Genomic DNA, 15,677 nt, shown 5'->3' on the forward strand with positions numbered 1-15,677 from the left:
TGTTCTCCACCTTCATAGATTTTTGATTCTTTCCCCTTGAAGCAATTGTTAACTTGCCTTTTATTTAGTATCAAGCAACATTATTTAGTATCTTAGCCTCCCTTTTCTTTTCAGATCATAGACTGTGAAATCTTCTTTTTGATTAAAACAAATAAACAAATGCTAAAAAGGGCACCCAAAAGCTATTTTGTACACAGTGTGGTTTTCTTCACAACTTCATTGGATTTATTTTCAATACTTTTACTGTTTTCTTGCTATTTTAAAGAATGCTTTGAAATCTTTTTACTTGTTTTGAATGTTTTTATCAACTTGGTATCCTTCATGCTTCTCAGTTACTAGTTGGATTAAAATTAAAATAATAACTTTGCCAGAAATTAAAGTGTACATACATACTAAAGTGTACATAAAGTGTATATTCTACAGTCTATGCATTGGCTAAGGACATTTTTATGTAAAATGAATAAATAAATGCCCATATTTATGTTTCCCATATTTTTAGCAGAGGGAATTAGCCTGACCTGGTGAAATGGATAAAAATGAAATGCTGTTGGATGAGACCTGGATGAAAATATAATAGCACAAAAAAAATCTGGCAGAATACTGGAAGAAAGAAATAAGCCATTTTGTCCAATCCACCAGCTTTGGCTTGGCACCTTGCCAGTTTTCTCCCATCAATCGGGGAAGGGAGGGAAAAACAAATGAGCAAATGAACTGTATACCTTTATGATGGGAAAGTGGTAGGAGGGATTGATAGTTGAAGAATCACAGAGTGCTTTGGAATCTGTTTCATGTTGGGGTGCTGGTATCTTCAAGGCCATTTACCTTGAGAATAGAATTTCACTGGCCCAAACACTTCAGCGTTTCCAAAAATTTGGTCGTGCCAGATTAGCTACACACAAATGGACCATGGGTGGGGGAGGGGGGCTAAGGGGAACCAAGAGGGGCCTCTGGCCTTGTCACTGATGCTCATTCTGTTCCCTTTCTCTTGGGTCTAAGGATGCAAGGATATCCAGCCTGCATAAAAATATTTTTAGGTAAACAGTGTAAAAACTGCACATTGTATGAGTATATTTATATAAAACATATCTTGTAGTAAAATGTAAATGAAACTGACCTCTGCAAAAAAATGAAAGAAAATTAAACTTAGGGTATTTTTTTCATTAACCAAGCTGAGGTGGTGCAATGGTTAGAATGCAGCACTGCAGGCTACTTCAGCTGACTGCTAGCTGCAGTTTGGCAGTTCAAATCTCACTGGCTCAAGGTTGACTCAGCCTTCCATCCTTCTGAGGTGGGTAAAATGAGAACCCAGATGGTTGGGTAAAATATGCTGACTCTGTAAACCACTTAGAGAGGGCTGTAAAAAGCACTATGAAGCGGTATATAAGTCTAAGTGCTATTGCTATTATTTGAAGACTGATGCCATAAATAAACAAACAAAGAAACAAACAAACAAATACAGAAAGAAAGAAAGAAAGAAAGAAAGAAAGAAAGAAAGAAAGAAAGAAAGGAAGGAGGGAGGGAGGGAGGAAGATTGCAGATTTGTATAAAAATATAGAAAATAGATTACTTTCCTAACATATGATGTGTACTTTAGGAAAAAGATGCAGAATATGTTTTGAACAAGGAAAAAAATACTGAGATGTGCAGAGTTATGCTTAAGAAAATGGATGCTTGGCAAAATCATGAGGTGAAAAATACTGCAGATGAGGGAAATATCTATAAAAGAGTAGGCTTCATAAAATGAGGATAAGAAAACCATATTGCATAAGAGAGAGAAAAAAACAATTAAAAAATTTAAAAGGCAGAGAAAATTGCTCATTAGTTTTGATCGGACTACAAATTATTCTGATAGAAAGCTAAACAAGGAACATCTGGCAGACTGAATGGAATTAAAAACAAATATGATATAGGATGAAAATGAAATGAGGAAATGAAGGAATGAGTACTTAATCTAATCAATCTCTATGTTTCACTCTCTCGGTCTCATTGTTATTTATCATCTATCTATCTATCTATCTATCTATCTATCTATCTATCTATCTATCTATCATCTATCTATCATCTATCTATCTATCTATCTATCTATCTATCTATCTATCTATCTATCTATCTCTTTCTATGTTAGTGATATATCAAAGGGTGTAATTGAGATGAATACCATAAAGAATTAAGAACTAAGACAGAACCCACGAAAAGGACAATAGATGTTGATAAAAGTAAGGCATTGGTGTAAATGAAGTATCTGCAAAAATATTAAATTATGAGTGTAGTTTGCACAAAGAGTGGCTGTGCAATTGTTTAATGTATGTGCAAAAATTGCATTTGTGCCTGATGATTGGGAGAATGCTGTTATAGCCTCTCCAGTAAAAGGAAAAGATAGCAAGGATGAAGACAACACTGCAGAGGATTAGATTATTGGGTGTGCCTGAGAAAATGTTTGGCAGAATTCTCGCTGAAAAGGTTCAAGGGTTGATATCAGCCAAAATTTAAGAAGTACAGCCCTTCCTCTGGATAGGCTTTTGGTTTACAGCTGCTCATTTAAAAAAATGTATGAATAGGAGAAGAATGATTATTTTATGTTCTCTGATATAGGTGAAGCATTAAAAAATGAACATATTTGTATTATTGTTTGTTTATTTATTCCCCATTTTTATTATTTTTAATAAACAACTCAAGGTGGCAAACATATCCAAACACACCTTCGTCTTCCTATTTTCCCAGAACAGTCCTGTGAGGGGTTGAGAGAGAATGACTGGCCAAAAATCATCCAGCTGGCTTTCATGTCTAAAGCAGCGCTAGAATTCACAGTCACCTGGTTTCTAGCCTGGTGTCTTAACCCCTAAAACAAACTGGCTCTCATAATGTTTTGCATGAATATAGATGTGAATGTTGGTTTCTAAATGCAATAAGAGTAATATATCCGGAAATAAAGCTTGCATAAGAATAAATGTAAATAGCAATAGCAACAACTCTTGTATACTGCTTTCCAGTGCTTTACAGCCCTCTCTAAGCAGCTTACAGAGTCAGCACATTGCCCCCAACAACCTGGGTCTTCCTTTTATTGACCTCAGAAGGATGGAAGGCTGAGTCAACAGTGAGCTGGTGAGACTTGAGCTGCCGAATTGCTGGCAGTTGACAGTCAGCAGAATTAGTTTGCAATGTTGCATTCTATACCACTACGGTTCCTAAAGCTAAATGAATAGTTCAGCTGAGTGAGGAATAAAACAAAGGTAGGTCATGAAAACTTGATTGCTAGTATTCATGACACATGTGGTGATGTTAAAGGTGGATAGATTATGGATATGAATGTGTTTGTACTTTGCACCTGGCGATTCCAAAGTGTTGGAGGAGGGTCCAAATGATTTGCAATGCATGGTCAATTAAATGATGTAACAAGATATGGCACTGAAAAAATAATATTGTGCTTCTTTGGCAAGATAAATGGAGTGAACAATTTCAATGTATGCATAAATGGCAAAAACAGCAGGTGAATGAATTTGTGTACCTTGGTAAAATATTTACTAAAGATGGGAAAATAGATGGAGAAAATGAGGTTTGCAAATGCTGGCACAAAGGTAGTAAGTAGTAGGTGGCCTGTTTTGAGGAATGAAAGTTATAAGAAGCTAAGTGGCTCTTCCTAATAGCATCTTTCTGCCCACTTTGTTATAGGGAAATGAAAGTGGGCATATCAGAAAAAGTATATTAAATACATTGAAAGAGGAAAGTATCACTTAAAAAGCATATGTGGTAAAACAAGAAGAGGAGATCAAAAATGGATGATTGACGAATATATGGGTGGATGTAGATTGAATTTGAAAGTGAATGACAATAAGATAGTAATATGTTGAGGGGGCTTGGTCATACGGGAAGATGAATAATGTTTCAATCAGATGGGAGTGCATTGACAGAAGCAGGAAGACGAGAACAATTGTGGTTGGATTGAGGTGGCAAACTCCTCAAAAATAGAGCAGTAGGCAGCTAAAGAACAAAAGGCTATATAGGAAGTGGTGTATGGATATGGTGAAAACAATGGTTTGCAGGAATAGACAAATATGAAGAGGTCTAGTGAAAGATACTAGTGTAGGCATGAGCCGTGGTGGCGCAAGGGTTAGAGTGCAGTATTGCAGGATAACTCTGCCCGCTGCCAGCAGTTTGATCCTGACTGGCTCAAGGTTGACTCAGCCTTCCATCCTTCTGATATCAGTAAAATGAGGACCCAGATTATTGGAGGGGGGGAATAGGCTGACTCTATAAAACTGCATAGAGAAACTGTAAAGTACTACAAAGCGATATATAAGTCTAAGTGCTATTGCTATCTAGGTTTAATGGCATTCTTTTATTCTGGTCTCCTCCATTTGATTGCTTTTGTTTACTATTTCTTACTCTTTTTAATCAGCTTTGTACAGAAAAGGAAATAGCTTGTCATATTTGCCTTAATGTGTGTACTTTCGTTGCATCTGCTCTCAGAAGATACCTCTACACGACAGGTACATGCAGCAAACTGTGATGGTTAGAAATGTGAGCTTGTGGTCACTGTGGATTCAGAGAAAAGCAACCCAGCATCTCCCCACTGCAGGGAAAAAAATGGCTGTAATTGTCTCATTAAGACTGGTTCTTGCTTACCGCAGATGCCATCTCCACCCTCCACATCAGCAAAGATCTTCTTCACTCTATGTAGCAGAATTGAATAATCAACACATTATGATCGATTAAAATAGCCCAGGGTGGCCCCAGGCGAGTAGCTTTTCTCAGGATGATTTGCTTCTTTTTGTATTACTTTCAGGAAGCACTTCCCGAGATCTCACACTGTATTTCTTTCTAACTAGACTTGAGAAAATTTATTGCTGAAGTAGGAAAAAAGTTATTTATGAATTTTTTTTTAAAAAAAAAGCCAAGGCAAAGATGGTTGGGAGGGAGAGAGGAGAGAGAAGGAAGAGATCTTTTTGTAATACAAGATCATCTCGGAGTGCAATAATATATCTTGCAAAGCCATGAGACCTATAGCAAGCTTACTGTTGATCAATTTTCCACACAGTTTGCTACAGTTCATAAATCAAGGGGACTATTTTTTCCCCTCTAAGGAGAAGTTAACCTCCTGGATACTGCTAAGAGATCAGCATCAGGCAAACTAAATTATATTAAATATATATGTATACTGAGAGTAGGTCATAAGTGTGAATAAATCACATGCGAGCATAATTATGTATGTATGTCTGTGTGTGTGTATATATATATATATATATATATATATATATATATATATATATATATATATGTATATATGTATATATGTATATATGTATATATGTATATATGTATATATGTATATATGTATATATGTATATACATATATATAGTTCTATAGTTAGTTAGTTAGTTAGTTAGTTAGTTAGTTAGTTAGATAGATAGATAGATAGATAGATAGATAGATAGATAGATAGATAGATAGATAGATAGATAGATAGATAGATAGATATATATATATATATATATATATATATATATATATATATATATATATGTAGGTCTCTAGTTGTTCGGGTTTTCTCCCGCGTAGAATTGGAGATGTCTTGGCGACGTTTCGACGAAGTCTCATTCGTCATCTTCAGGCTGCTTCAGACTACTTCAGGTTTGGTGTTTTCACTACTCCTGGAAACACCAAACCTGAAGTAGTCTGAAGCAGCCTGAAGATGACGAATGAGACTTCGTCGAAACGTCGCCAAGACATCTCCAATTCTATGCGGGAGAAAACCCGAACAACTAGAGACCTACATACTAACACCCGTGAAAACCTCAGAATATATATATATATATATATATATATATATATATATATATATATATATATATATATATATATATATATATATATATATATATATATAGTTACATAGTGAGATACACACACACACACACACACACACACACACGAATACAACAAGACCAGCATACCTACACCTGTGAAAATCTATGAAAACAAACAAATATATATATTCACACTCCCAGTGTAAGCTTCCCTGATTAGATGAGTAAGAAATTCTCATCTCCCAAATTTTCATCTGTGCCTTAACTTGCTCTGAGTTAACATGTTGGGTTATGTTGTGCAGCAGGCTTCACATCCTGAATCCATCAAAAGAATGTCCCATCATTTAGTATTTTCTTTTCTTTCTTTCCTTTTTTTTGCTGCTGAGGTTGCGTCAGCTTTTTCATTCCTTTTAATGTCCTCTGTGCTGTTGAATGGGTGATTCACGAAGACTCAAGGGCATCACTCTCTTCTCTATAGGCAAAGAATAAAATAGAATTAGCCTGCCAGACAGATTACACAATGGACTAGACCCGGATAAGGTGATAAGATTCTCCACTCCTTCAGTCAGAGTGGATAGCCCTTTAAGTCTGATAGGTTTCTTATATCATGGGGAGCTCTTCATTTTATGACGCTTCAATATATTTTATACAATTGTGAGAGATAAACAAGCTATGGAAGTCGAATCATGTAAAACCTCCTAATGTAGGAGATGACCAAGCTGAGTCCGGGAGGGGTCAAGCACATCATCAGTCTCAAGTCTCTTCATCCCTACAAGAGCTATAAATCCAGCCTATCTTGAATTCCAGTCTCTTATCTACCGCAAATTTGATTGGACCGTTGGTAGCTCAGGTTCTTGAAGAGCAGGGTGTCAAACTGGCGGCCCACAAGCTGGATGCGTCACGCACAGGCCACTTCCACCCCAGTGGAACAGTTTGACACCTATGTTGTAGAAGGTGTTAGCATGTAATAAACCCGAGTCATTTAAACTACCTTGCTTCCTGATTTCTTGTGCCTGACACCTAAGTTGACACCTGTGATGGAGATCACCAGGAAACAGGGTGTGCATTCTAGGGGAGTAACAGACAATATTTAGAATGACATTAAAAAAATTAAGATAGGCTAAATTGCAATTATCTTTGTTGGATAGAATGTTTGTATTTAAGATGAATGTTTTACCAAAGGTGTTGTTTTTGTTTCAGATACTTCTGGTACTGATTACCAATACTTTTTTTAAATCAAAGGCAAAGGGATATTTTTAAGTCTATCTGACAAGGAAAAAAAAACCCTGAAAATTAAATATAAATTGTTGCAAGATGCTAAAAAAAACAGAGGAGGGTTGGCTTTACCAGTTTTAAAATTGTATGTTGATACTTGTATCAAGGTGAATTCCCAGAAGGGAAGGGATAGATTCCATAGGAGTAAGAGGGAACTCAGCTCAGATATTATATTTAAGAGAAAGAGGGTGAAGACAGCCCCTTCCTGATAGTTCCCAGAATATATAATAGATGCAGACAGTGGAGTCTTTAGTGTGGCAAGAATTTTCCTATAGGTGGTATTGGTATTGGTATTGGTATTTTATTATTTGTATGCCGCCCTTCTCCGGGAGGACTCAGGGCGGTGAACAATTCAAAGGGGGAAAAAAGGGGGAACATAAAAGACAAAATACAAATAATAAAAGTAGACAACAGTCGCACAACCATACATGTCGAGAGGGGAGGGAACTCATCACCCCCAGGCCTGCCGGCAAAGCCAGGTTTTGACGGCTTTTCGGAAGGCCTGGAGAGAGGTGAGGGTCTGAATCCCTGCGGGGAGTTCATTCCAGAGGGCCGGAGCTGCCACAGAGAAGGCCCTCCCCCGGGTAATAGCCAGGTGGCATTGGCTGGTAGATGGCACCCGGAGGAGGCCAACCCTGTGAGATCTAATAGGTCTGTGGGAGGTAATTGGCAGCAGGCGGTCTCTCAAGTACCCAGATCCAATACCATGAAGGGCTTTATAAGTTACGACTAGCACCTTGAAGCGTATCCGGAGACTGATCGGTAACCAGTGCAGCTTGCGGAGGATAGGTGTAACGTGGGTGTACCGAGGTGCACCCACAATCGCTCGCGCGGCTGCGTTCTGGACGAGTTGAAGTCTCCGAATACTCTTCAAGGTGTGATACAATTTAAAAACTAGGCTTGAAAGACTTACCATGTATCATTCTTGGTTTTGGATCTGACACACATGTAATGGACTTTACGAAAAATTTTGAGCAACAGGAGGAACAGCTGCAACTAAGGCAATGGTCAGATAAAAGAAACTTGAGACAAAAACTGAAATGTAATTTGAGAAAACACCTCAGATTTGACTCTCTCTCTTTTTCTTAAAGGTTTAGAATGAGGGAAGAAACATTCAGCCTTACAAGATTTTGCAACTGTAACCCTGCAATCAAAGTAGTATTAGCATTTGTAACTAGTCTGGTCTACCACAAAAGGCTAAAGTCAATTTTGCAAGTGTTGATGTACACCCCCCACTTTTCTGCCTTTAACTTTCAGAAAATTAGGGAGGATCAGATCCAAGATGAGTTCTCCGATTACATTTCTGCTTTAGATTCATGTTTCTTTTATCTGATTGTTGTCTTCTTTCTATTTCTTCAGTTTATTCTTGTAGCCCATTACCCCACTTCATAATGGCACATGAATGAATTTATGCTGACACACTGTTCAAAATTCTTTAGAGATTCTTCTAAATGTGCCCAATTTTTATGTTTCATATTACAGAGGTCCCAAAAGATCATGAATAGACTGCTGTTATTCATCCATCTGAGGTAATATATACAATATATTTGCCAGTAAAATCAAGAGACTCTTTCACTTGGAGCTTCTGTTAAGTACATAGTGATGTACTGGTAGTTTTAACCCAGCTGGTTTTATTCAACGCTAGTAAAAAATGAACCTATGTTGTGAGTTAGAGTTGTCCTTACTGGATAGTCCAATCTCAGATCGACAGAAGTGAAACCAGACAGCTTGTATTGGGGAAGATGTTTTAAGCATTCATGTTTTTGGAATCACTGGAATTGCAATGATAATTATGAATTAACCTGCTGGCAGTTCTAATGGAGAAAGACACTCTTTCATGGGCCATCCATTCTTAAAACATTAGATGAGTCGGAGAAATTAATATCTACAGATTCTGCTTCACCACGGATCCAGATGCTAGATAACTTTACCTCTGAGATTGCTTTGTATATTATGCCTTTATGTTTGATGGGAATGTTTTTGTTTTTGGGTGCCTGAAGAAAATATATCTGACAGTTCAAAAGACTAAAGCCGAGGTTTCAGCTGAACAATGCACTAAGCAGGTAGATTAGTCTACTCATGAGGGTGTGTGGCGGGGGAAGTTGAATATTTGACAGTAAGTCATCTTGTCTGATTGCTTGAATCTGAGCACTTTTATAGTTAAAATGATGCCGGAAAAAAGGAAGTGAGGAAAATCTTGAGATTCATTACCATCTTTCAAGATTGTCCTGGGGGCACATACACTCATTACTGTGGCATCAACCAAGTGAAGGTTTCCTTAAAAATATTGTTCAATCTATTTAGAATCCCTCGAGCTGATGGTTTTACATTTTTGTGGCTTGAGACACTAACGGTAGCAATTAGTTCACGTTGTCTTATATTTTATGGTTCCTTCCTTCCCTTTGCAGCCCTGGACCCCTGATGAATTAACTTCCCCATGACTGCACCATAATCATAATGAGCTTTTGAAAATCATGAATGAAAATAGAAGCACATGCAATCACTGACTATGACTAATAAAGATAAATCAGACTCACTATCAACTATTTTTTTTCTTTGCAATGTTTGACCCTTTATGTAGAGGCAAATTATTATCCTTGTGCCTTTGATCATTACAGGGTTTTCTCCAATTGAGAACTTTCATACAGACAAAACTAGCTGAAGGACTAGCTAAGGAATAAAAGAAGCATTACTGCGTTTTTCTTTATTTAATGAAGAATTGGAAACTCCCAACAAAGATATGTGAAAGGACGATGAAATGGGCTGAGATACAACATATAATCGAAATAGTGCTAATTAATTAAAACAGCTATGTCAACCCAGTCAATTGTTAGACAACATTCTTGAAGCTATAGTTAAACCTGGGTTGACGAATCTGAGCACAAACATGTAAATATGGGCATTGCATAACAGGCACTATCTTTTCCCCACCTACTCTTAGTAGCATTTTCCTACTACCATACAAATACTACTACTGCTTTGTTCAGGCTTGTTCCAATCTCCCAGTGACTCAACTGTTATTCCTCCAGCTATCTTATTCAACTCTTTGTTCATTCCCTTGCTTTTTGCGGCAAAGAACGCTTCCTCTATCACGCATACCCCAATCCCACCATAATATCAGAAAATCCACCCCTCTCAGCAACTGGAAAGAATGAAGAAGACAAAGGCATCATGGTGCTTTAGGTTCAAGAAAGATGAAGACCAGCGAGGAAGGAGTTTTTCCCAATTGGAAACCAACTGCTTTGCAGCTCCAGAAGAAGTATTCTAAAACTCTTGTTGTAACATTTTCTTTGGGGCAGAAACAGAAGTTAAACATTTCATAGCAGAAGATCTCTAGAAACCCCACCTCAGCCTTCACAAGTGGAAAGGGCTACTGGCAGTTTTGAAAAAGTATCTCTTTTACCATCTGTTCTAAATTTTGGAACTGTTATAATTTGTCAACCTTTTGACAAATAATTGCATCAATGTCCAACTGAGCACAATTTAGATGGACTTATTAACATTCCAAGAAAGAATCCCACCCCAAATTCAAAATTTTGTACTACAATAAAAATGTTATGCTAATGTTCAAGTCAGTGTAGCTAGAAAATATTGAGGGGTGTTGGTCATTCAAGGAATCAAATGAATGGACTTTGAAAGGAGCCTAAAGCAGCAATTTGACTAAAGATAATTTCCAACATTGCCTAATTGTTCTCCTTTCTACATTGACCAACATTACTTTGGAGAGGTGTTGAATATTCAAGTTTAGATGGACTTGAGCATCATTCATATTCCCACCAAAACTAACATTGTGGTGGAGAGCAGCATCACCATAGATTAAGTTCATCTAGGCAAAACCAAAAAGTACCTCACAAAAATAGCAGTTTGGCAATGTTAAAGATAATTATATATTGATTCATAGGCAAGAAGGCTATCATGCGTCTTACAATACATTCTAAGTGCACATTACTCTTACCTCATTGGGACACTGAATAGTTTTTGCATTCTAATATCCTGGAGTAGCAAAAACAATAGCACTTAGACTTATGTACTGCTTCACGGTGCTTTACAGCCTTCTCTAAGCGATTTACAGAGTCAGCATATTGTCCCCAACAATCTGGGTCTTCATTTTACTGACCTCGGAAGGATGGAAGGCTGAGTCAACCTTGAGATTCAAACTCCGCATTGCAGTCAGCCAGCAGTAAGCAGAAGCGGCCTGCAGTACTGCATTCTAATCACTGCGCCACCACAGCTCTAGAGGTGTAGAGTAAAGGGGGCTATAATTGCAACATATATACTTCATGCACAATTTCAAGCTGATATGAGGTTTTTAAGAAGAGATTGGACAACCATTTATTTGAAATGGTAGGGTCTCTGCTTGAGTGGAAGATTGGACTAGAAGACCTCCAAAGTTATTCTGCTATCTTTATTTTCCTATCTCAAATATTAAAGTCTCTCTCGCTCAACACTTATGTAGATTCTGAATTATTTCACTATTAATCAAAAACAGCAGAACACTTTCTTCACTTTTCCTCTTTAGCAGGCAATCTGTTGCACAGATTGTTTTGAAGAAGGAGTGTTCCTTTTCTTCTATGGAAAGAAAAAAAAAACAGTTTCTCTGCAGTAACTTCAGGTGCCTCTATTTTTCCTTTTATATCTTTCACCACAGCATCTTTGCTTGGTCAAGATGATTTGTTTGAATGCAATTACTCAGATGCGTATTGGTGAGATAGTAACTATATGTGTTTTCCCATGTCTCCGTTGGTGCCTCTATTGTATGTGTAATAAGTAAGAGTTTATCATATTTAATGTGTTAATGGAAGGCTTACCCTTATGAGTAGTTATGTAGTTTTTTTAATGTTTAGAACATTTTTAAAAGTAATTTGTTAATTGAAACACATTTTAAATTAATAATATTACTAATAGCAGCTTACAAACAGTGAGCAGTGACACATATAGGACCATAAAATGTAGACAAGAAACAAATTTGAAAGCACATCACAAATTGTGACTGAAAGCTGACTGTCATTGTTAGAAAGATTGTTTTTTAAACCAGTGGTTCCCATCTTGTGCTTTTGGAGGGAACGATGAGCCACATAGATCAGTAAAGGCAGACATTCTTTGAGAGACTCTTTCATCTCTGAGACGTTTGGTAGGACCAGCCAGCTGTCAGACACAGCAAGCCAATTTCCTCAAATAGTTAGTGCTGAGGGCCCCAAATTAATAGCCTTGTTTCTGGTCATTCTGTTGAAATAAACCCATTGTCAGATGGAATCTGCTTTTAATGCATGGAATTTAATCCTGGGGTTGGGTAGAAATCTTCCCTTTTGTTGCTTTGGTGTCTCTATGGTTTATTTCAACAATGGTAATTCCTCAAATTAGCTTTGCATCTGCACCCTTAAGACCTCAAGCTTCAAGATGGTTAATTGAGCACCCTTTGTGGAGAAAGGGGGTTATTCACCTACTCTTTTGTAGAGACCACCTGGTTATGAAGAGATCTGTAAATCATCCAAGCATTCACTAGATAATTAGAACAAATGGTTTCAGTGGCCAGTACTCTTTCTACTCTTGATAGGGATTCTGTGCTATTGATCCCACCATTCTTACAATATCAGATTCATTCTATTATTTCTGTTTCTATCATCTGTCCTTCTATCTCTCTATATTTATACCATTTCTCTCTCTCTCTTTCATCTACCTTTCTTCTCCTTCAATTATCCATCATCTATCTTTCATCTATCTACTGTATTTCTATAGAGTACATTCAGTAATAGTACCTTTCTTGTAGTGTCAGATCCATGGAAAGAAAGAAAGAAGGAAAGAAAAAAGAAGGAAAGAAGAAAAAAGAAAGGAAGGAAGGAAGGAAAGGAAAATTATTATAAAATGCAAGTAGTACATTGATTATTTAATTGCTACAAGTCTATTTAGAATTTGAGATGAAAGGAAATACTGAGAATGGAAGAAATAATATTTTGCAGTTACATATTGAGGACTGAGGGCATCCTAAACCTAATTTATATTTGAGTTTAGTAGGCTTTGCAATGGGATTCAATTACAACCTGTTTCAAACTAACACAGATCAGAAAGTTCAAATTCCAGTTGCTATCATCCCTTTGCAACTAGCAGATTTGGAAGACAGGAATTGGGTTGGTCTACATTCATGAGAGAGAATTACTTGAATGTATCCAAAGGTCTCCCAGTCGCAGCTGCCATTTTCCTTTTCTCATCTTTCTTGGAACAACCACTATCACTTTAAAAATCCATTCAAAGACATGTTTTGGAATGCACAAATTGTTCAAGGAATTGTATCTTACCAGGTGTATGCAAGTCCTACTGATTTCATCAACTCCTAGGACAAGATATCAGAACTGCTGCTTTGTTCAGTGGTTCACGAGTGCCCTTTATAAAAAAGAGAACTACAAGATCACCAAACCCAGACCCCATCCAAATTTAAGAGGATTCATCTTTTTTCCTTAGCTGATTCTATCCTCCTCCTCCTCCTCCCTTAGTCATCCATCCATTTAAACATCTTCAGGGAAATTCACTGAGAAATTTGGTCATCCAACTCAGTTAAAGAAATAGCCCCATTGTCTGACACATCTAAAAAAGAGATGGGACTTTGATCACAGGTTTGTGATTTTGATTTTTCTGACCCCTTCTGCAGAGATCCCTAAAACTCCAGCCAGGCTTAATATTTCTTCATTTCAAACAGAATCATTTTCAATACTTTGCCTCAATAGTCTCCATAGAGGAAAGTTCTGTTTTGGATGACACTCAACTCCATGTGACTTGATGGGCACATGCAGTTTTCCCAACACAAGTGGATAATAGTGCCTTCTGCCAGTTGCTTTGAATATTCACTCTAACCCAGGGGTTTCCAAGCTTGGCAACTTTATGACTTGTAGACTTAAAGACATGCTGTCTGGGGAATTCTGAGAGTGGAAGTCCACAAGTATTAAAATTGCCAAGGTTGGACACCCTTGCCTGAAGCTTTGGAATTCTCCCATCCATGGACTTATCTAGCCCAACTTTGCAACTTCCAAAGTCAGCTAGATGTGCAATATTTCCCTTTAGTGAGAAAATCATTTGCTGCCTAAATCCAAAAAGTAGTGACAATGGCAATGCTACTTTTCAACTTGGTGTGTATTCCACCATTTAAAAAAAATGGAAGGGAGAGGCTGAGAAAAAAATCTATTGCCTTTTGGGGAGAGGCTGAAGCATACAATGCAAAATGTGTCATTCAGGCTGCAGCCACTAGCAAGTGCTCTTGAATAGTTTTTCAAGGCACTGAATCCCTGAAAGTCACCACCCACCTCCTTCAAAGCTTGCATCTTCAGCATCTCCAATTTTAATTGTTAGGAGAGAGGAAGGCAGTTCATAATGAGGGGGAATCGCATCATTGGCAGAGAAGCAGGCACAGGGCACAATCCACCAGCTGTTTTTAATGTGCAAATTCTTTGACAAGAATGCGGATAGCATAAGGGCTTGTGCAGTTCAACTGGCCCTGTGTGAGGGAATGTCCCCAGAACCAGGAGATGCCAAGAAACTGTAAACTTTTCAAGGAACATATACATGACACAGTCTTCTAGCACAAGTCAAACAAGACGAGGTATTATTTTAAAACTGTTATTTTGCATTGATTGACAAACCTTAAAAACATTCTACTTAGACATTCTAGATCTAATTATATTTGAGGGCTCATCTCAGCCATCCGTCGACAATGACACTGATTTACTCTTCGTATAATCTTAGAGTGTGATCCTTCAAATTTTCATTGTGAGGGCATCAGATTTAGTAAACTGTACAGTATATGAATCTTTGTTCATATAAATTCTGTAGGTCCATAAAGTCCTATGTGCCTAAACATTATAAACACATTGAGTAAGTGGGCACAAAACCCCATTCATTCATATATTTAAGTGATAGCTAACTTTTTTATTGTTGGGTGCCAAGAATGCAAGAGTGTGTGCACGCGACAGCATGCACACATGCCGGCACCCATAATGCAAAGTGTGTGCCCCCACATGCACACATGTGCATAACATCCCTCCCATGCTCCGCCCCCACGCGTCTCCAAGTTGAGCTTGGTATTTCCTCGGGAGGGGTGTGTGTTTTTGCCATCCCCAGGCTCCAGAGGCTTTCCTGAAGCCTGGGGAGGGCTAAAATGGCATCCCCTGGCCCTCCTGAAGGCCAAAAATCAGCTGGCTGGTGTGCGCATGCACACTGGAGCTGATGGCATTAGTGCCATAGTTCGCCATCATAGATATATTTAAACAGTAGCAATCTAGAATCCTAACATACTCTAAAAAAAACACCAAACTACTTTGTCCATACAAAGGCACCTACTGGGTAGTGGTGGGTTTAATCTTAACAGGGAAACAATGAAGGGGAGCAGTGAACAGAGATGAACTTTGAATCCTCCCCTCTCCCTCTGCCATTTTGTTTCCTAAATATTTTGCTTCTCTTTCAGCTTGTGCTTAACTGCCAAGGTCCTGAATGGAAAGGGTTTAAGAACAGAGAGTGAGAAACAATCCTCAGAACTGGGAGGCGGAGGGGCACCCAATTGGTTCAGAGCAATTTCCATTTTCTCATGTCCTATCCACTTTAAGCTATTCTGG

The sequence above is a fragment of the Thamnophis elegans genome, chromosome 1 (genome assembly GCF_009769535.1).
Source record: "Thamnophis elegans isolate rThaEle1 chromosome 1, rThaEle1.pri, whole genome shotgun sequence".
In the NCBI taxonomy this organism is placed as follows: Eukaryota; Metazoa; Chordata; class Lepidosauria; order Squamata; family Colubridae; genus Thamnophis; species Thamnophis elegans.